This window comes from Papio anubis, chromosome 11, assembly GCF_008728515.1.
Source record: "Papio anubis isolate 15944 chromosome 11, Panubis1.0, whole genome shotgun sequence".
Classification (NCBI taxonomy): domain Eukaryota; kingdom Metazoa; phylum Chordata; class Mammalia; order Primates; family Cercopithecidae; genus Papio; species Papio anubis.
The window spans coordinates 22,048,159-22,071,932 of NC_044986.1; the positions used below are offsets into that span (position 1 = coordinate 22,048,159).

Consider the following 23,774-nt stretch of genomic DNA (forward strand, 5'->3'; position numbering starts at 1 on the left):
TGCAGTGGCTTTCCTGGGGCCCACCATGCTCCAGGGATTAAAAAGGAAAGACAGAAGTTGCTATTACTAGCGTAGAGCTGTACTCAGTGACACCAAATCTCCCTCTTGATTTGACTAATCCCAGTTCTGGAGATGATTACATTTTCCAGATTCACAAGGGGAGCTAGGGGAAGGCAGACTGTGGGGCTATTTTCTACAAGAGAGGAATTTCAATTAGAGGCCTAACTCCCTCATGCAGAGGTGGGAGCAGCAGGGAAGTTAACTTGGTCAGACCATGGGCTTTGGAAGGGGTATCGAGCAGTGATGCAGAGGCAGACGCAACCAGGGAGCGGCAGGGCCTTGGTACACGACACTGTGAGATATTCTACCTGTGATGCTCTAGAATGCTCAGAACAGGCCAGAAGCCAGCACCTCCATCGAGGGCACATGGTAAAAATGGGAATTTGCAGGCACCAAGATGAGTCTGTATGTTTGGGAACAGAGGCTGCACAGCAGAGGGAAGCCTGCAGAAGCAAGGCATGGGGCTCTGTATTAGTCCGTCTTCACACTGCTATAAAGAACTGCCTAAGACTGTAATTTGTAAAGGAAAGAGGTTTAATTGACTCACAGTTCAGCATTGCAGGGAACACCTCAGGAAACTTACAATCATGGCAGAAAGCAAAAGGGAAGCAAGGCACATTCTTCACAAGGCAGCAGGAAGGATAAGCTCCTTATAAAACCATCAGATCTCATGAGAACATAATCACTATCATGAGAACAGCATGGGAGAAACCACCCTCATGATTCAATTACCTCCACCCGGTCTCTCCTTTGACACATGGGGATTATGGCGATTACAATTCAAGATGAGATTTGGGTGGGGACACAACTCCAACCATATCAGTCTCTCAAAAATCCGAAGGAATGGTTTTAGCTACCTTGGGGCCAATGTTTACCCAGATCGCTGAGGGACCCAGGGCATCAGCCAACTTCAAGATTACCTGAATCACACACTCCCTTGAGCAAAACTCCCACCTTCTCTTTTCCTTCCCCAATATATGTCCCCCTTCTATTCTTACATCAGTGCCCTTGCCCCATTACTGGGTTCTCAGGGACTCTGGCCTTAGACTGAGAGTTATACCATTGGCTTTCTTGGTTCTTAGGCCTTTGGACTTGGACTGAGCCATGCTATCAGCATTTCAGGGTCCTCAGCTTGCAGACAGACCATCATGAGACTCCTCAGCATCCATAATCACACGAGCCAACTTCCCTAATAAATCCCCTCTCATATATCTACATCTATATGACTGTGTGTACATATACATACATGCACACATACATGTAGCATGTGCACACGTACCTGTGTGCGTATCCCTGCGTATGTGCATACGTGTATACATGCATGTATACATGCGTGCATGCACATGTGTATACATATGTGTATATGCAATTACACATGTATACAGGTATGTATACAGGTGTGCATATAGGTATGTATACAGGTGTGTACACATGTGTATACATGTATGTATGCACACACACCTATATATCTATATATCTACATCTATATGTCTATGTATCTATATCTAGATATAGATAGATATATCCTATTGGTTCCATCTCTCTGAAGAACCCTGACAATACAGGAAGGCATCATGGTGCCCAATCATTTCACTCACCTCAGCACTGCAACAACATCAGGGAAATCTCAAACTGGCCCCTATTCCAACTGGAAAACTCTCAACAGGGATATAACTGAGAAATTGGGTAACCCCATGTATTAGTTTGTTTTCACACTGCTGATAAAGACATACCTGAGACTAGGCAATTTACAAAGGAAAGTGGTTTAATTGGACTTACAGATCCACCTGGCTGGGGAAGCCTCACAATCAGGGTGGAAGGCGAGGAAGAGCAAGTTACGTCTTAACTGGATGGCAGCAGGCAAAGAGAGAGTGCTTTTGCAGAGAAACCCATTTTTAAGACCATCGGAGACCATTCACTACCACAAGAACAGCACAAGAAAGACACACCCCCATGATTCAATCATCTCCCACCAGGTCCCTCCCACAACACATGTGAATTATGGGAGCTACAAGATAAGATTTGGTTAGGGACACAGAGTCAAAACATATCACCCCATTAGGACTGCAAGCTATGGAGTAAAATCTTACAGGTAAATAATAGTAATTATTACTCTTGTATTCATTCATTCATTTAGTAAATGTCAACTGAGCTTCTACTCTGTGCTAGGTACAAGGTAGGCTGCAATAAAGGTTTATTGAATTAATAAATGACTGAATAAGATATCACCCTGACCCTGATGAGTTAAGAAATGTGAAAGCGTTTCATGAATCTTACGCCATTTATTCTCCTTTGATTTCAAGTGATCTTTACACCAAATCTATAAAAGGGTATTACAAACAAATGAGCAAGCAAAGCTTAAAGAAATATTTTAAAATGTCTATGATGTAATGGTTAAACTAAGATTCAAACCACTTCTTTTTCTAAGGCAGAGTCTGGCACAATGCCTAACATAGAATAAAAGCTTCTCAATTAAATATTGGCCAAGTCAACATAATAGAACCAACTTACCCATGCCCTTTGTCTAATCGAATGTCTGTTCAAAGACAAACTATCCCATCAAACAACTCAAGAATAAATCCCTACTCTGAAATCCAGAGAGAATATATTTGTTTCACAAGATTTCTAGAACATTCAGCAATCAAGGAAAGCCTAGCACATTCAGCTCTCCTGTAGGAATGGCTGCATACCATCAAGCCTAAAATACTGAGATGCCCATTTAATGTTCCAAGAAATTCAGAAGAGGATGCGTTCATATCTGAGAATTGTAGACTCTCAACAGTGACACTGGAAGTCATTATACTTAAGAAGGACATTTAAGTCACTGTGAAAAAAAAACTAAAGATATACAAAGTGATGGGTCCACCAGTTCAGGAACAAATGTCCCAGGTTCCTGATAAGGAAGGTCTTGGCTTACTGTCCTTATCATCTCTTTTCTGTTCAGGATCAAAACCTTTGCCCACACTACTTATGCCCCAACAAAATCTTAATGCCAGGTTTCCTACCATGAACTGTCCCTCTCACTCCTACATTAAAGGATTTCTCTGCTAAGGCCACCATTCACCCAAAAACCCATTCTCCTCCTCCTCAGCATCACACTGAATCTGAAGTTGAAGGTAGCACTAAGCCTTTCCTGGTTCAATGCTAGTATTAGTCCATTTTCACACTGCTATAAAGAACTACCAGAGACTGAGTAATTTATAAAAACAGAGGTTTAATTGACTCAGTTCTGCACAGCTGGGGAGGGCTAAGGAACCAAGGCATGTCTTACATGGTGGCAGAGGGTGGGGTGGAAATGCCACACTGTTAAACCATCAGATCTCACGAAAAACAGCATCGAGGGAAACCACCCTCATGATCCAGTCACCTCCCACCAGGTCCTTCACTCAACATGTGGGGATTACAAATGGAGATGAGATTTGGGTGGGGACACAAAACCAAACCATATCACATCACTGGCCTTTGCCCACAATATAGAGACTCTCTCCTCTCCTTTGGTACTTTGCAATCCCTCTGGATGGGCACATCTCCTTATCCATCCATGAGCCAAGCAAAGGACTCTGCTCTAACCTCCTCCAAGAAATTTGTGGTCAGACCTCTTCTCTTCAAGTAAAACACTTGGGCTCTTACGCCTCTGATATGTTTCAGAAATAAGGAGCAAGAAATTAAATGATACAGCATTGTTCCAGTTCTCTACTGCTGCATAATAAATCACACCAAAGTTTAGTGGCAGACAATAATAATTATATGACTCTCACAGATTCTGTGAGTTGGGAATTCAGAAAGGGAACAGAGAAAAAAGCTCTTCTCATTCCATAACATTTGAGCGAGATGACTCATGTGGCTAGAGGAGTCTGGAACACTCAGGACTAGACCAACTGGAGCAGGAGGATCCCCCTCCATGATGGCTTTTTCATTTACACATCTGAAACCTGGGCTGGCATGGTGGAAGGACTCACTTAGCTGAACTGTTATCAGAGCACCCATATGTGGCCTTACCAGCATGGCCAGACATCTCAGGGTAATTGGAAGTTTATGTGGAAGCTGATGGCTCCAAGAGCAAGTGTTCCCAGCAGCACAAGGAGGAAACTGCATGGACACTTAAGACCTGACCTCAGAAGCCACAACTTCTGCTGTACTCTATTTGTCAAAGCTGTCATAGTCCACCCAGATTCAGAGAAAGGGATAAAAGTGAAAGAACTTGTGGCCATTTAAAAACAACTGCGGCCTTGCTGTGGCCACAGATCATTTACATCCTTCCCACTCAGCCCCCTTCCAAGACTCTCTGAGAGTTTCATCCCATAACAGCATCAGGCTCAGGCACAAGGTTCTGAATATCACCTTCTAAATCAGGGCAAGGTGCAAAATGAAGCTCTTCAAGTTCAGCACCCAGTCTACAGTTTCTCTTGATTTGAAAACCTGTTAACAAAAAAACATTATTTTTCTGCACCACCTTGCAACACACACACACACACAAATTAGACTGGTGAAACAGGCTTAAGCTAATGAATATAGACATTCTCGTTCAAATTTGGGGAAACCAGAGACACACAACAGTCGTGGATCGTGGCTGTTCTGAAATCCAGCTGGGACAAGCCAGTCTCTTCTTTAAGGCTTATCTCTGCCCTTTGGGGGTGATTTTCTAGAGAGCTCTGGGCTCTGCCCTCTGAGTCATCCTTTTCACTAAGGCACCCCTGTCTATAGCTGAGTAGTTTCTTCATCTGCCTCCTGGGGGAGGTGGGGAGATTTCAAAGACCTCTTTTCATATTCTATTGTCTCCTTCCCATTCTGTTCAATCTGTTAGAGTTCCTTTAAGAACTCTGTGGACCTCTTAGGATCAATTTAAAACCTATTCCTTTAGATAGAAGCTACACCCACAAATCTCTTCAACATAAACCCTCTCTTCCTTTTCCCTGGGCTCCCTGTGAGGTCACTATGGGACAAAACGATTAAGATTCTTAGGGTTTGTGAGGCACATTCTTAGGATTCTTAGTTTTTGTCTATTTGAAAGTGTCTATGAGGCATCATCTTAAACCATTCTGAGGTTTTACCAAAGAAAAGGGTAGGGAGGCCAGGGTTACAGTCACATCCCTGCCTTCATCTTTACCTTGAGACCACTTTTTCCTGACAATGCCCTTGATTTAATTTTTCCCCTAAGGCTCTTTGTTAGTTTGAGAATATTTTAATGGGTAAATGACTGTCCAGAGATCTTTATGTTTGCTCCAAATTCCATTCAAAAAGTCAAACAGGGCCGGGCATGGTGGCTCATGCCTGTAATTCCAACACTTTGGGAGGCTGAGGTGGGTGGATCACCTGAGGTCAGGAGTTTCAACCAACATGGTGAAATCCCATCTCTACTAAAAATACAAAAAAAAAAAGAAAAAAAAATTGCTGGGCATGGTGCTGCACACCAGTAATCCCAGCTACTGGGAGACTAAAGCAGGAGAATCTCTTGAACCTGGGAGGTGGAGGTTGCAGTGAGCTGAGATCACGCCATTGTACTCCAGCCTGGGCAACAAGAGGAAAATTCTGTCTCAAAGAGAAAAAAAAAAAATCAAACAGTACATTCCTTAATGTGTGTTTCTTTACTCACATTTGATCAGGGGCATAATGGAGATGCCAAGTGGCCCTTTCAGCACCGTGCCTTATTCCACACTGTGTATGAAATTTTTAGTTATATCATTCATTCCATTAAATATATTCTTTATTTCCCAGCAGGTCACAGTATTAACCAATGTCTCACCACTACAAAACAGAACTCCCCTTTTCTCTAGCTTCTGACAACACTGCCCTCATATCTCTTCAAGCCCTCACAGCAGCCTCCTCAAGACTGCTTTCTGTGTCCACCTACTATCTAGTCCCAAAGCCAGAGCTATTTGTTTTAGGTTTTGTAATGGTAACATTCCAATTCCAGGTATCGTATTAAGTTATAATAATTGTTGCATAACAAACCACCCTAAAACTTAGTGGTGTCAAACAACACTAGTTTTTTATGCTCATGGATACTGTGGGTCAGGAATGGGGAAATGGCACAGCAGGGCTGGATTTTCTTTGCTTCAGCGTCTGAGCCCTTAGCTGGGATGACTCACATGACTCAGGAAGCTGAAGGCTAGAACAGCTCGTTTGGAGAATCCAATTCCAAGAGAGCTTTCTCACTCAAATGATTGGCTCTCAGTCTGAAATAATGGAAGGCAGGCTTGACTGGGACAGAAAACCCACTTGTGACCTCTCCAGCATGACAGTTTCAAGGATGCTGGACCTTTTCCATGGCAGCTCAAAACTCCAAGAACAAGTATTTCCAGCAACTAAAGCCCGTTATGACCTAGCCTCATAAGTACCACAGCTTAACTTACAGTGTATTCTATTGTCTGAGCAGGCGTGCCCAGATTTGAGAAGGGACACAGACTCTCAATCAGAAAGGTGTCACAGGATTTGCAACCATGTTTGAAAACTTCTAACAGTGTTTACTGCCAAATGTGCAGTCAGCAACAAAGATGAAGAAGTTGGAATGAAAAGACTCCTTGAACAGTTTATGAAAAGTTTATTACCCATCTGAAGAGATATGGGACCAAATCCAAGGAATCTAATGGGCATAAATAAATTTTCATCCCACAGGGGTAGAAACCAAAAAGAAGTCTTAACTATAGTAACCAAAACAGCATGGTATCAATACAAAAAAAAAAAAAATAGACACATAGCTCAGTGAAACAGAATAGAGAACCCAGAAATAAAGACACGTATCTACAACTAATTGATATTCAATAAAGTCAACAAACAGGCAGTGGGGAAAGGACTTTCTATTTTCAATAAATGGTGCTGGGGAAACTGGCTAGCCACATGCAGAAGAATGAAATTGGACTCCTATCTATCACCACATATAAAAATTAACTCAAGGTGGATTACAGACTTAAATGTAAGACCCAAAACTATAGAAATGATAGAGGAAAACCTAAGACAAACTTCTGGACATTGATCTGGGCAAAGAATTTATGATAAGACCTTAAAAGCAAATACAATAGAAACAAAAATCAACAAATTGTACTTAATTAAACCAAAGAGCTTCTTCTGCACAGGAAAAGAAACAATCAACAGAGTAAACAGACAACCTGAGGAATAGGAGGAAATATTTGCAAACTATGCATCTAACAAAGTACTAATATCCAAAGTCTATAAGGAACTTCAATCGACAAGGAAAAAAATAATCCCACTAAAAGGTGGGAAAAGGACTTGAATAGACAATTCTCAAAAGAAACCATACACACAGCCAGCAAGCATATGAAAAAGTGTTCAATATTGCTAATCATAAGAGCAATGCAAATTAAAATCACAATGAGATATCATCTAAAATAAGTCAGAATAACTTTATTAAAAAGTCAAAAAGTAACAGATGTTGGCGAGGATGTGGAGAAAAGGGAACGCATACGTACTGTTGGCAGTAATGTAAATTAGTTCAACCCCTATAGGAAACAGTTTGGAGATTTCTCAAAGAACTAAAAATAGAACTACCATTAAACTCAGGAATCCCACTAACTAGGTATCTAACCAAAGGAAAAGAAACCATTTTATCAAAAGACACCTGCGCTCATGTTCATCATAGCACTACTTGCAATAGCAAAGTCATGGAATCAACTCAAATGTTTATCAGTGGTTGACTGGATAAAGAAAATGTGATATATATATATCACATTATATATATATATAAATACTGTATCACATTGTGTGTGTGTGTGATACACACCATAAAATACTATGCAACCATAGAATTAATGAAATCATGTCATTTGCAGCAACATGCATGGAGCTAGAGGCCATTATTCTAGCTGAAATAACTCAGAGACAGAAAATCAAACATCATGTATTCTCATTTGTAAGTGAAAGCTAAACAATGGGTACACTGGACCTAAAGATGGAAATAATAGATACTGGGAACTATAAAAGAGGGAAGAATGGGAGAGGAATGAGGGTTGAAAAACTATCTATTAGGTACAGTGTTCACTATTTGGATAATGGGTTCACTAGAAGCCCAAACCTCATCATTACACAAAATATCCATGTAGCAAACCTGCACATGTATGCCCTGAATCTGAAATTCAAAAAGAAAACTCAAGAGAAAAAAAATCACAAAGGGAAGACAGTTTCCAAAAACAAAAGACTACATTTAATCAAAAGATGTACCACCCACAATGAGAGGGAGGGGAGGGTCAGGGAGAAAGGGAGAAAGGGAGGAAAGGAAAGAGAGGAGGAAGGAGGAAGAGAGAGTCATGTAAGTATGCAAGTGTCGTGAACCTTCAGCTTTAAAGAGAAAAGTATCACAAAAATAGTCTGGGTGTTTGTTTGTGTATATGGTTCTATGCAAGGAAGGTTCCATCCTATAATCCTAGAGGAAAATAAAAACAACTTTGCTAAGACATAAGTGATTGAAATAGGAGTTTTCATATGAGAAGGGGTGATGGAGAAGGACTGGGAATCCTCTCAGGAACCTGACACCTGCATTGCTGTGCTGCACTGGAAGTCAGGGACCTGAGTCTTAATCAAGGCTGCACCCTGACACAGATGAGAACACTGGAGCCCAGAAAGAAGAAGTAAATTGCCAGAGATGATCCCAGGAATCAGAGTTTCTCAAACTAAAGACCTATGGGGCACCAATATTTCATGAGTATATGTAGTGGTATTTCTCTACTAAAACCAAATGACAGTCTTCCAGGTTATGTAAGATTAAGTTAATGTATGGTCTTTTCTCAATTAATGATATTTTTCCCATAAAATTTCTTAAGCCATGAGTATACTTTATGACTTTGATACCTGACTTACTAGGCTTAATATATCACAAAATGGTATATTCGTGGTGTTCCAAAGAGTACAATGAATTCAGAGACTTCACTGCTGGACCAAGTTTAAGAATAATCTCAGCACTGACATCATATGTTTGGGAGTAAGATGTGTTCTCATTCTTTATTATTCCTGAAGTGTGACCTGGCACGACATCTCACAAACTGGCACTGGTAAGGGAACAATCAGTGGAAAATGTACTGGATGTGAAGGCAGGGGACTGGCCAGGATGACATCTCAGGGAGCATTTAAGATATTTTACTTAGAAAAAAATATCAGAATCATCTATGTGAAGAAATTAATAGTATATATTCTGGGTGGGGGAATTTCAGAGATTTTTTTCTCCCCTTTGGCTAATCTGTGCTTCCTCACTTTTCTGCAATGAATATGTATTTCTTGTTGTTCATAGGTAAAGAAAAATAACTTGATCAATAGCTCTTCCCTCAGCCCCTTTTTAAAAGTTTTCACATCCCTGAGGGAGTGGTAGTAGGACATACATGAGCAGTAGCTGTAGGCAGGTCACCGTGGGGTGAACATGAAGAGCCCAGGCTCTCAGGCAGAGTCTGTGGTCTGCTCAGAAGAACAAAGCTCTCCAGACACAGCCTGATGGGTCTTTTGTGCTTTCAGACCCCTGCATCCTCTGAGCACGGGTCTGCCTTTGTGACAAGGCCCATATACTATTAATATCTTGCTCAGGCTTTATTGGAATAACCCCTCACTATTGCTGGGATTTTAATGTGCTGGAGAAGCAGATCTAGAGATAGATCAAGCACTAGTCCACCCCTGCCCTCCATATCTTCGGCTAAAATAGATGTACTGTCTTCCCGGACCCAGAAGCCGCTCTCTGCTAGCTGGCTTTATCTTCACATGATGATTATTGTCAATATGTTGCTTTTTGACCCAAAATATGAAAAGTATTTCTACTCTGATCAAAAATCTTCAAATTTCCTCATACTAATATGAGTAATCCATGGCTATTACAAAGATCTGGCCCACCCAAGGTATGGGTCATGTGGTCTTTGTTGGTACGGTTCCTGACACAGAAGTACAGGATATAACACATTTCAAGTACTAAGAACTGAGTTTGAATTCTGACTCTCTTATTTGCTGGCTGCTGTTTCTTGGGGAAATCAATAAACTACTCAGCTTCCTCCTCTATAAAATAGGAATTGCAACATTCTCTACTTCACAGGTAAATGGAGTACTATGAACTCACTGACCAAGGACCAAGAAAATCTTAAATGTTCCCTGAGGGGCATTTTAAATCCCTCATAAGTCCCAAACACCTTCATTTCATAAGACCCAAACACCTACCCCAACATGGCATCAAACATATTAAACCATAGCTACATCCCATAATAGATACAAATGTACATGTGAATATAAACAAGTATTCACTGTAAAAATATCTTGAAGCACAGCTTTATAACTTTGTCTTTGAAATGTGGGTACAATTGATTATGGTTTTCTAATGATTATCATACATATTCAGAAACTTTCGTGAAGTGCAAAGAAAATCTAGCCTACAAATTGTTTTCAAATGTAATGAAACCTTTATGAATACTAAATTTAATAATGGATAGAACTGGCATGTTATATTTGGTAGATGGTTTTGATTTTGCAGTTGTCTATTCCTAGTTTGGAGCCAACACAATTTTTCAGGTCTCAAATATTTCTGTCAGCCCCAGAGAAGCTTGTAGGCCCCAGATACTCTGCCTAGAATGCCTAGATTAGTTACTAGGTGCCCCAAGAGTGCCCTTAGAGATGTGTAAAACAGTGCCTACCAGGGATGCTGATTAAAATGCAGATTCTCAGGCTTCATCCTACACCTCATGAACTAGAATTTTTGGTGGTACTTTTCAGGAATCTACAGGTTTTTCTAACAGGCTTCTCAGGGGATTGCTTGCATTTCAGCATTTGGGAATCCATGATCTGGGGCCCCTGGACCGGGAAAGTAGGAATGACTGGAAGAAGCCGATGGGAACATCGATTGCCAGTCTCCCCCTATATAACAGCCCCACTGCGGGCACTCAGAGAGCAGAGCAACCTGCAAGGTAAGGGAAAAGGAAGTCGTACAGGCGCCTCGATTGAAACAATTTTATTTTTATAGAAATAGCATAAGTGATCTGAAACACGCTGCATTCAACTCCCAGATGTTGAGTCAAGTTCCTTTTTCCAACCATGGATGAATAATTTATAATTCCATTGTCTTAAATTCACAATAAATAAGCCTGTCTGTTGAAGCAGTGCTGAAGTCCATGCTTTGAGGACATACTCATAAATCCTTAAGCACTTTTACTAGTTGAAAAAATTTATGAAGTGGCTTCTGGGAAAGACTGAGCTGGAGTTCTGCAAAAGTGTGATCTGAAGAGCACTTGCAACAGAATTACCTGGTACTTGTTAAAATGCAGATTCCTAGGCACTACACCTCCAAGCTAATAAACCAAAATGTTACCAGGTGGGATTCGGGAAACTGCAATTTTAATCAAGGCCGCAGGAGACTCTTGTGCACCCAGGTTTGAAAACTGCTGCTTCCGCATCAACTGACAGCTTCACCATCTGGGCCTGGATTTGAGCTGACACCCTGGAGGCTGATTTCCCCCCAGAATTTATCTGTTTTCTAGGTAAAAGTGTGACCTCCACCAAGAGGTCAAATCTATTCCCAGCGTTGAAGCATAACTGCAAGAGAAATGGCCATCTTTGCTCCCTTCCCCCCCAAATTCTGAAGGTATAGAAACTGCCAACTAATTCCCCAAAGACTGGAAAAATGCACAAAAGTCCTCTGCAGCTTCCCACCCTGTCCCCAGGGGCCATTTCCCAGGTCTTTCCAAAGACAGAGGCCACCTTGTGAAGTATCTGGTATATTCGGATGCTGCCCAGGAAGGGGAGGAAAGCATCATCCCTCTGCCCTCTTCTTTCTGACCCATTGGTTTGCCTTAGCCTAGATTGTGGTTCCCAATTGAATCAAACTCACCTCATTTGTCTGTGTCACCCTGAAATAAGTGAAGCAATTTTCACCTCATTGGTCAAAATAATGACTCCTCCAGCATTACTGGCCACAAAACCACCCCAAGCAAGAGCTTATACCCTCCCAAGAGGGGACTTAATGGACCCAGAGAAGTGATTTATTTTTAAAGATTAGTTGCCACATTTACAGAGTTGGTACCATGGGAGCAAAAGCAATTGGTTCTTGCAGGAAGTGTTTTACTGCATAATCTAGACAATATTCTTTGGGCCTGTCTGCATTGCCTCTGCCCGTAAGGGCTACATCTTTTAGTGCAGGGATGTAGATGGGGCAAGAGGGGCTAGAAAGTGGAGAGAGAAGAGCCAGCTTGATTCGACACTGTCATCAGCAACAATAATGAAGTCTGTCTGTCTACAGATCACTTGCTGGAGCTGAATTATGATTAAAAGAGAGAGAACAGCACTTCTTTTTAAGAAGTTCCTAAGGAGGAACTTCTTTTTTTTTTTTTTTTTTTTAATTTATTTTTTATTATTATACTTTAAGTTGTAGGGTACATGTGCATAACGTGCAGGTTTGTTACATATGTATACTTGTGCCATATTGGTGTGCTGCACCCATCAACTCGTCATTTACATCAGGTATAACTCCCAATGCAATCCCTCCCCCCTCCCCCCTCCCCCCTCCCCATGATAGGCCCCGGTGTGTGATGTTCCCCTTCCTGAGTCCAAGTGATCTCATTGTTCAGTTCCCACCTATGAGTGAGAACATGCGGTGATTGGTTTTCTGTTCTTGTGATAGTTTGCTAAGAATGATGGTTTCCAGCTGCATCCATGTCCCTACAAAGGACACAAACTCATCCTTTTTTATGGCTGCATAGTATTCCATGGTGTATATGTGCCACATTTTCTTAATCCAATCTGTCACTGATGGACATTTGGGTCGATTCCAAGTCTTTGCTATTGTGAATAGTGCCGCAATAAACATACGTGTGCATGTGTCTTTATAGCAGCATAATTTATAATCCTTTGGGTATATACCCAGTAATGGGATGGCTGGGTCATATGGTACATCTAGTTCTAGATCCTTGAGGAATCGCCATACTGTTTTCCATAATGGTTGAACTAGTTTACAATCCCACCAACAGTGTAAAAGTGTTCCTATTTCTCCACATCCTCTCCAGCACCTGTTGTTTCCTGACTTTTTAATGATCGCCATTCTAACTGGTGTGAGATGGTATCTCATTGTGGTTTTGATTTGCATTTCTCTGATGGCCAGTGATGATGAGCATTTTTTCATATGTCTGTTGGCTGTATGAATGTCTTCTTTTGAGAAATGTCTGTTCATATCCTTTGCCCACTTTTTGATGGGGTTGTTTGTTTTTTTCTTGTAAATTTGTTTGAGTTCTTTGTAGGTTCTGGATATTAGCCCTTTGTCAGATGAGTAGATTGCAAAAATTTTCTCCCATTCTGTAGGTTGCCTTTTCACTCTGATGGTAGTTTCTTTTGCTGTGCAGAGGCTCTTTAGTTTAATGAGATCCCATTTGTCAATTTTGGCTTTTGCTGCCGTTGCTTTTGGTGTTTTAGACATGAAGTCTTTGCCCATGCCTATGTCCTGAATGGTACTACCTAGGTTTTCCTCTAGGATTTTTATGGTATTGGGTCTAACATTTAAGTCTCTAATCCATCTTGAATTAATTTTCGTATAAGGAGTAAGGAAAGGATCCAGTTTCAGCTTTCTACTTATGGCTAGCCAATTTTCCCAGCACCATTTATTAAATAGGGAATCCTTTCCCCATTTCTTGTTTCTCTCAGGTTTGTCAAAGATCAGATGGCAACATAGTGTTGGAAGTTCTGGCTAGGGCAATTAGGCAAGAGAAAGAAATCAAGGGTATTCAGTTAGGAAAAGAAGAAGTCAAATTGTCCCTGTTTGCAGATGACATGATTGTATATTTAGAAAACCCCATTGTCTCAGCCCAAAATCTCCTTAAGCTGATAAGCAACTTCAGCAAAGTCTCAGGATACAAAATTAATGTGCAAAAATCACAAGCATTCTTATACACCAGTAACAGACAAACAGAGAGCCAAATCAGGAATGAACTTCCATTCACAATTGCTTCAAAGAGAATAAAATACCTAGGAATCCAACTTACAAGGGATGTAAAGGACCTCTTCAAGGAGAACTACAAGCCACTGCTCACTGAAATAAAAGAGGACACAAACAAATGGAAGAACATACCATGCTCATGGATAGGAAGAATCAATATCGTGAAAATGGCCATACTGCCCAAGGTAATTTATAGATTCAATGCCATCCCCATCAAGCTACCAATGAGTTTCTTCACAGAATTGGAAAAAACTGCTTTAAAGTTCATATGGAACCAAAAAAGAGCCCGCATCTCCAAGACAATCCTAAGTCAAAAGAACAAAGCTGGAGGCATCACGCTACCTGACTTCAAACTATACTACAAGGCTACAGTAACCAAAACAGCATGGTACTGGTACCAAAACAGAGATATAGACCAATGGAACAGAACAGAGTCCTCAGAAATAATACCACACATCTACAGGAGGAACTTCTTAAAGTAAAAGAAAATCAAAGAGCTCTTTGGCATGGAGGAATGGGGCCGCCTCTTCACAGACCTGTTTGCAAATACAAAGCCGAGCACTCCACCCTGCAGCCAGGGAAACCGCCAGTGACACTCAGTCACCGAGTCAGTCACGAACAGCCAAGTCCCCTCCCAAGCACAAGGTCAGGCCGGCAGACTACAGAGATGCCTAGGAGGCCAGCCAGGAAGATTCTTCACCTCCACCAAAAAAGAAAGAAAGAAAGAAAGAAAGAGAGAAAGAGAGAAAGAGAGAAAGAGAGAGAGAGAGAGAGAGAGAGAAAGAGAGAGAGAGAGAGAGAGAAAGAGAGAGAGAGAGAGAAAGAAAGAGAGAGAGAGAAAGAGAGAGAGAAAGAGAGAAAGAGAAAGAGAGAGAAAGAAAGAAAGAAGGAAAGAAAGAAAGAGAGAGAGAAAGAAAGAAAGAGAGAAAGAGAAAGAGAGAGAGAGAGAGAAAGAGAGAAAGAAAGAGAGAGAGAGAGAAAGAAAGAAAGAAAGAAATGGTCACTCCTACTTTTCTTGAAAGAAGCTACCCTTCTCCTGACTATAATTTAGTTTGTTGCTTTGGAGACATGAATATGGATAAATATTCTTCGATTATAAAATATTATAATAATAGTGTTAATGTAGAGGTAAAAAGTCATGAGCCCGTGCCTCAGTGTCGAGGAGTGGGGTGAGGTGGGGCCCGAGGCAAGCAGAAGTGCCTGGGAAAGGAGAACTGCTCCTCCCGGGCCCCAGGTGACTCCTGGCACACATAAATGTGGACTGAGTTTTGCCAGATATTCCCAATTTGCAAAAGAAGCTAAGTATTCAGATTTGCAAGTGAACACTCCCGACATTTAATTATTAGATCTATCTTCACTTTTAAACACTATCAATAAAATTGGTGCAACTTCTGCTCTAAAACTGGGGGCAAAAATAGAAGTCCCAGGAGCTCCCCAGACCCCAGGGACTGAAGGAACAAAGGGACTGTCACCGTCCAGCTCTCACAGGATTTACCAGTGGACTGAGGGCTCTATCCTCTCTGAGGTGCTAAGGCTGGTGTTAGGTTTGAGCCATCTGATGACATGAGAGATTAGTGCTCAAACAGTTAATGTAGGCAAAACGCCCAGCCTCCTACATCAGATCCCATAAGTGGGACTTCCTGAGCCCCTTTTCTCTCCAGCCAGATGAGCTATATATAACAGCTAGAATAATAGCCAAAGAGTCTTTCTTTCTTTCTTCCTTTTCATAGTGAAATCCTCATCAGTCTTTACGACCCAGTTCAAATGTCACCTCATCTGAGCTGCCCTGCTCCATGCTTTCAGGTGCAGCTAATCTCTCCCTTTCTCCTTCCTTTGTGTCCCATAACAGTCCAGATAGATTTAGCAACTACAGAGCAAGGTGACAGATGCTACAACCTATTGGGAAGCCCACGAGGAATGAGATAGGATGTTGGGATAGGGATATCTGTTCCTGAGAACATTATTATCATGGGTCTGGTGTTTAATAATCATTGTCCCATTTTTATTTCATAGGTTCTGAGGTGGGGAGGCTTTCCTCTTCCGATTTCACAGAGAGGAAAGTGAGGTAAGGGAGCTTAAGTAACCTGTCCAAGATCATGCAATTGGAATGAGGCACGGCTGAACTTGAATTCAGGCCCGGCTTACCCAGAGCCTAGTGTCTGGGTGTGTGTTTCTACACCCCAGGGCCTAGTCCAGGGCCAGAAGAATTTCTGATTCAAGAAACTAAAAAATAATAATAATAAGATCTATTCTAGATGACTTATTTAGAACATAAAATATAAAGTTCTACAGAGGTTTAAATGTGTGGGTGCCCTACAATGGAACTCTAAAAAAACACACACAAAGTATGGCATTAAACAACCTCCAGGATATTTTCATAATTAGGAAAAGGAAGGTATCAAAAAGTGGGTATAGTGTGCTGCCCTCTGTGTTCGGATCTGTAGGTTTAAGCTTGGGTTACCCCCAAAGCAGACCCCCAGACAAGGATTTGAGAGTAAGTGGGTTAGTAGGTTATTTGGAAGGAAATTTCAGGAAGCTCCATTAAAGGAGGGGGAAGTGGGCCAGGGAAGAGAATCAAGCTAACACAGGGGCCTTTCATGAGGTTTTCATGTGGGCACCTGGGATTCAGCCCTCTGGAGACAGTGTGAACACATCTCGGGGCCATGTGAAGATGTGAGCTTCTTTTTGAGAGGAGAAGAGGGAAACAGAGAGGAGGTAGAAAGACAGGGATAGAGAAGGAAAACTTCTACCTACCTAGTCATATGAACACTAGCAACTATTCCTAACAAAAATTAATTTTAGGACATCTATGACCCAAGCTAGCTGGCTGTAGTTATTTGTGAAAGAGAACCCCCACCACTGCCACTCCACATCAGACACAAATACTTGTCCATCTCATTGAAGAAAAGCTGGTCTATTTTTTTTTTTTTTTTTTTTTTTTTTTTTTGAGATAGAGTTTCAGTCTTGTTGCCCAGGCTGGAGTGCAATGGTGTGATCTTGGCTCAATGCAACCTCCACCTCCTGGGTTCAAGCGATTCTCCTGCCTCAGCCTCCTGAGTAGCTGGGATTACAGGCACACACCACCACGCCCAGCTAATTTTGTATTTTTAGTAGGGACGGGATTTCTTCATGTTGGTCAAGCTGGTCTCGAACTCCCAACCTCAGGTGAATCACCCGCCTCTGCCTCCCAAAGTTGGTGTCTATTTTTAAGTCCCTAGAGCAGTTAGCTGCTCAATCTTTCATGCCATTATCAGCTCTGAGTCTCAGGCCTAAAGATTCCAGTGGCCATCCACAGGGAAAGATTCAGGTACCCATGCAGCAAGTTAGCACCAAAATCAAGGTCAAAAGGCAAAATGAACCACTGACAATGCTTAAGCTTCATTCAAGCACCTTAGGTAATACCCTTCCCTGGCCTCCTTTCTCAGTGACTCAAAAGAGCCTGCTTAAAAAGCAACAACGTCGGCTGGACACGGTGGCTCATGCCTGTAATTCCAGCACTTCGGGAGGCCGAGATAGGTGTATCATGAGGTCAGGAGTTTGAGACCAGCCTGGCCAACATAGTGGAACCCCGTCTCTACTAAAAATACAAAAAATTAGCTGGACGTGGTGGCGGGCACCTGTAATACCAGCTACTTGGGAGGCTGAGGCAGGAGAATTGCTTGAAGCCAGGAGGCGGAGGTTGCAGTGAGCCGAGATTACACCACTGCACTCCAGCCCAGGCAATAGTGCAAGATTCCATCTCAAAAAAAAAAGAAAAGAAAAAAAAAAAAAAAAAAAAAAGCAGCAGCAACATCAAGCTAGTAAAATGCTGAAGATAACTTTGCCCAAATTGTATTTTTGCTTTGTTTCAAGGAATATCTGTAGTAATGCAGTATTACGTCATTGCTCATCTCATTCCCCTGCCTCTCTCACATGGCTAAATAGTGGTTTCCATTCCATTACCTTTACAGACTGCTTACTTTCTCACTTCTTTTCCAGTCTCTCAGTTCATGTATGAAAACATGAATTTCAGGAAGTACTAAGTCACATTGTTTCCACCTCTGGAGAATCCCAGGAAATATGGTCATGGTGTTATGGGAAGGAACAATGCTAGAAAGTAAAAATTAGCTAAAGGAGAAAGAGTTGGTGGGGGTCCTTGAGCATCTGCTTAAGATAACTCCATGACAGCTGGTTGCTTGCTTCATTCACAATGCATGCCCATGCCTAGAATAATGCCTGGCACATAGCAGGTCCTCATTCAGTATTTGTTGTATGGATAATCTCAATCAGCTGCGCACCTTGTCTTCAAATAAACTTGAAGTCCAGCTAGAAAGAGTAGGCTTGCTCTGCGTTGGGGAAGAAGACCCCTAGCATCCCACACCCTACCCACCTGTAATCAGACCAGTGCCCCTCCTGTACAGACATTCTGGAGATTCCACAAAATCACACTCAGACGCCTACACCTACGCTAGGTTCCTTCCCACCCCTCTTCACACACACACCCTCAAGCAGGGCAGCCAGTGCAATCTGAGGAAATGAAGGTGTCTGTAATGTCTGGGCTGTGAATTTCTATAGGTAGAAGTTGCTTCCTGGGCCTGTCTTATAGATAAAAAGATGCATGCTTGCAAGCTAACCAGCCTTGAACCAACAAAACTTAGAGCCTAAACAGCAACATTAGTCGAAATTAGGTATGAAACAAAGAGAGTGTGCTACCTCACAAAATGCCTGGATTCCCAAAGGCTCAATACTTAGAGAAAACTTTAGACCTAAAGTTTTCTTTTAAAAAAAATCAGTTTAGACTACATATAAAGTATTTTGCATGACTGGACACTTGTGATTGACTGTCTTTCATGCCTTCCAAAGCTCTGAAAGTTCTGCCTCCAAGACTCTAGAGCTGTCGATGGGAAAAGGGCTTATTCCAGTTCAGTTCCTACAGCAAGGTGATGAGAAAATCAAGATCTAAAAGCATTGATAAAAGAGGAAGCTACATTGGCTTTTCAATTATAACCTTGCTGCTGTGTCAGGAAGCAGGCTCCTGAAAGGGCCAAACTGATCAGGAGAGGTAGAAGTTTCACTAGATGTTTAAACAGTTTACCACAAACCCTACAGTGCCTAATACAGGCTGCGAGGCTCCGGAGAGCAGGTGCTGCATCCTTGTTGCTGTATTCCCAGGGACCCACTCACTGACTGGCATCCAGTAGGCACTCAGTCAGGGAGGGGTGAATTGAACAGAGTCTACCTGATCAACAGAAGGAAACTAGCTGAGGGCCTCCTAGGGATCAGACACCAAGCAACAGGATTTGCCTGGACTATTTTACCCAGTCCCTGTATCACCTCTTGAATAAGCATCAACTGTCTTTTGCAGATGAAAAAACAGAGATTCAGTGGAATCCACAAGTGGCGGAGGCAGGATTGAAACCCAGATCCAAGTGACAGAGAAGAGGACACTTCCTCCAAATATTCACTGCCATTTAAAAATGCTCTGATTCCAGGGGGCATTGCATCCTCCAAGGTACTCATCACTCCAAAAGCATTTGGGAATCTATGTAATTTGGAATGTTAAATAATTAGAAGTCATGGAGGTTCATCAAAATGTGAGTGAACCTGAACCAAAGAATGATGGAGAGACTGTTTTGTCGGCTCTGGGTCGGGTGACAAACGGGCAGCTCACCCAGCGGTGCCTGAGGTGGCAGAGAGCTTTCATGCACACTTGCACTTTGAATAAGGATCCTAGCACAATGCCGGATGCCCCTCCACATGAATTATGGCTCAGGCGAGAAACACAACAAAGCAATTTGCCTCTGTAACTAATTTCTCTTGTCTGTAGCACTGAAGGAGCAATACTTTAGCAGCCAGTGAGCTGGATAATTGGAAATAAGGGCAACTCTCTGAGCAGGCTGAGGAAGGCTGGTTTTTATCAACCTTGGAACTATTTTTTATAATCAATGTCTATGTGCAAAAAATAAAATAAATAAATACAAAACAAGAAATAAACCTTCCTCACCCACCAGCACAGACATGTCTTTTTTTTTTAATACTACCTTGAAACTTTATTAAATAATAGTGAAACTCAACTTCTTGGCTTCAGAGGGAATCTTGGAGGCAGGTTATTAAACTAACACTTCTACAGAGTGAGCAAAATTTCACCAGAACCAATGTTCTTCCCAATATAGACAGAGAGGTGACAAGGACAGAAATTTTCTATAAGGATTTTTGTCTTCCGATTGCTAAGCAAGACTCAAGTGCCTCTTTGCTTTTGAAGTCACTCTTGCTGACTGGAAACACTCACAGGCCTGTGCATCCAAAGACCCAAAAGTTCAGACAGACAAATAGACACAGACACACACACACAGACACACACACACACACACACACACACACACACACCCCTCTGCCAAACTCAGTGCCCCCTTCCCACATCTATCCCACACTTTTGCAATATCAACCAACTCACACCTCAAACCAAGCCAACATCCAACCTGTGGTTTAGAAAGTATAATGGGGGCCAGGCGCAGTGGCTCACATCTGTAATCCCAGCACTTTGGGAAGCTGAGGTGGGTGGATCACGAGGTCAGGAGATCGAGACCATCCTGGCCAACATGGTGAAACCCTGTCTCTACCAAAAATACAAAAATTAGCCGGGCGTGGTGGCATGCACCTGTAGTCCCAGCTACTCAGGAGGCTGAGGCAAGAGAATGGCTTGAACCTGGAAGGCGGAGGTTGCAGTGAGCCGAGATCGCACCACTGTACTCCAGCCTGGGCAACAGATCAAGACTCTGTCTCAAAAAAAAAAAAGAGTATACCCTGTGGGAGATAATTCAATCATGGGGGCAGTTTCCCCCATACTATTCTTATGGTAGTAAAGTCTCACAAGATCTGATGGTTTCATAAGGGGTTTCCCCTTTCACTTGACTCTCATCTTCTCTCTTGTCTGCTGCCATGTAAGATGTGCCTTTCACCTTCTACTGTGAGTATGAGGCCTCCCTAGCCATGTGGAACTGTGAGCCAATTAAGCCTCTTTCCTTTATAAATTACCCAGTCTCAGGTATGTCTTTATTAGCAGTGGGAGAACAGACTAACACACCAACTCGCCAACTCATTTCTGATTTCTGTCCCCAAAGATTTTCAAGTCTAAGATTTCCCAGCAAAATTACAGGCTAGAGTCTTCCTTGGGCAAATGATGAAAGAAAAGCAACCTTGGAAGTAGGTTCTTTTTCCTCTTAGAGATTTTATAAACAACACAATGATTCAGGCACGACCTTCAGTGCTGACTATACAGAGAGGGAAAGATGGAAAATACTCCATTCACCAAATCTTTTTGGAGTGAACTCTGAATTTACTCTGGAGAAAATGCCTTGTGAAACTGCTGAGAATGAAGAGTAAGACTCCAAAAGCAAGTTCAAGACACAAAGGATGGGAACAATGTACACTATTCTTGGGTGATAGTTACACTAAAAGCCGAGACTTCACCACTATGCAATATACCCATGAAACAAAAATGCACTTGCACCCCTGAAATCTATAAAAATCAGTAGAAAATAAAAAAGACAGAAAGTTGGAAATTACTCTGCATTAAAAAGAAATAAGAAATTTGTACTTCCTGGGGGAAAATCCTGAAGAGGGAGAGGAGTGTAGAAGAATTGAGGCTGCTTGGCTCAAAGGAGGAGAGAAAAAAAAGAAAACTCTCAGGTGACAGAGTATGCAGTGGGTTTGATACAGAAAAAATGTCTGTTGGGGAATTTTCAACACTGATGGCCACTTAATCCTAATATGAGTCTTATAACATGGTTCCCTGCTCAGAAACATCCAGTAGCTTCCCATTGCTTCCGGGATTTAAATCTATAGCCTCTGCCTGCTATCTGCAGCTTTTCCACTCAAGACTGGCTCCAACGGTACCCCAGCTCCTTAACAAGTACCCCATGGAGGAGGAAACTGCAGCCTGGTGCCATCAAGGCAGGGGGGTTCCAGCCCTGGTACAGATCCCCCTAACTTGTGAAACCTCTTGATATGACACTATCCCCAATGACAAATAAGAGTTACACCAATGGATCTCTGAAGGCCCTTTCTTTGCCACACTACAAAATCATGAGTGGCTTCTCTGGACCCCCTCCTCCCACCAGCCCCAACTCTCCCCTTTCCTTCCTTTCTTATCACTACATCCACACCTTAAGTCACTCACATGGCTTTTTCCCTGTTTGCCTCACTCCTCTGTGAGACCTACCTATCCTTTGAGTTGCAGCAGGAGTTGTATCAACTCAAATACCCCAAATGCCATGGCACATAGGCATGGCCTTCTGAGAACTACTGTGCCCCCACCATCTGTCCTGTCGCCTCCCACTCTGCCCACTGTTTGCAGCGTTGCCAGCTCTTTGACGTGGGAACATCCTGCTTCTCATCCGTATCATAAACCCTCTGAAGCCTGAAATATTTTTATAGGATTACTACTATTTTGGTATCTCCAACAAACTCTTGGACAGTTCTGAATGCCAAATAAATACTGAATAAATAAACAAATCAGCAAAGTAAATTAGGGGGCCTCTCTCTTCCAGGCTCAGAGTTTTTGGCTCAGAACCACAAGCGCTCTTTAACAGAGACGAGAAGTTTTCTGGAACTCCACCTGCTGGAGAAAAACTTTGTTGCTTTTTCACTGAGCCTGTTTATCCCAAATCTGGCGCAGCCCAAGGACTTGTACCAGCCTAGAGCATGTATTTATATCTGTGCAGGCAAAGGGAGGGAACATGCATTCATTTATAAACTATCACATAGATAACATTACCAAAGGTCAACCCCCGATTCCTGCCATAGCTGGCACCTAAGATGCCTCGCCTATCGGGAGGGTCCCAGTACACAGTGGGTGGGGGTGTCTTCACTCCATTCCATGTCTTCATTTTGGGAGTCCATTTCCTACCAGTAGAACGCAAGCTCCTTGGGAACAGCTTGGTCCGTCTGCCTCGCTCACCATTGTGTCTCCAGCACCAACATGAGTTCCTAGGTAATAGATGTGTGTGGTGAAGAAGTGAATCCAGTAATGACCATATATGAGCATTCTGAGAACCCTGGAGGGTGCCCACAACCTTCTCACTGATAGTTGAAGACCTTGTCACATGGTGGCTGCCATGGGGTCTTTCTTGGGGAGCAGAGTCAGAGACAGAAGTCCAGAACCAAATGAGGCTCAAATTTAGCCTTCCATTTCATCATTAGCAAAATGCGACTAATAATTCCGACCTCCCAGGAGGAGGAAGATGAAGGAGGCTGCTTCATGCATGGCCTATGCCAAGCTGCAGCCATATTGACTCCAAACCCCAGACCTTCAGTACATTCAAAACGATGCCAGGTGACCTTGCAGCTCCCCTGCAGGCTCAAGTGGGGTCTCAGGAGACCCCAATATGTGTGGATGAGACATTGCTTCCCTCAGATCCAGAAAGGGGTCTTCCTGGCCCATCACAGCCCCTTTGCCTAGAGGAATGCACAGTCCTTTGGTTGTAAAAAGGTCGTGCCCTGCCAGAGCCTGATTCTGGATAGCCTATCCAGTGGTGGAGATTGTTCACATAAGATACTCATTCGTACCTTGCCCCTCCTCTTCCCTGGAACACAATACCTAGGGGGTGGCTGACCACTGAGCCGGCAAAGTGTGACCTTGTTTCAGGCCAAAATGAACCAAAGCCCATGCAATCAAACCTACGACTGTGGCTCAGGTCTAAGCCTATGACTCAGGGCACAGAAGGTACAGGCACCCCTGAAGGAGCTGAGAATCTGGGTAATGAAGTACAGCAGATACTAGCATGGACAATGGAGCCAGACTGCCTGGGTTTGAAACCCACCTCAACCACTGCTACAT

At 42.6% G+C, this 23,774-nt stretch overlaps 1 long non-coding RNA gene across 1 annotated transcript in view; it reads right to left on the bottom strand.

Annotated features, from left to right (window-relative positions):
* LOC108580463 overlaps positions 1–23,774 on the bottom strand; it is an 80,633-nt gene that overhangs the window by 49,214 nt on the left and 7,645 nt on the right. The window lies entirely within an intron of this gene.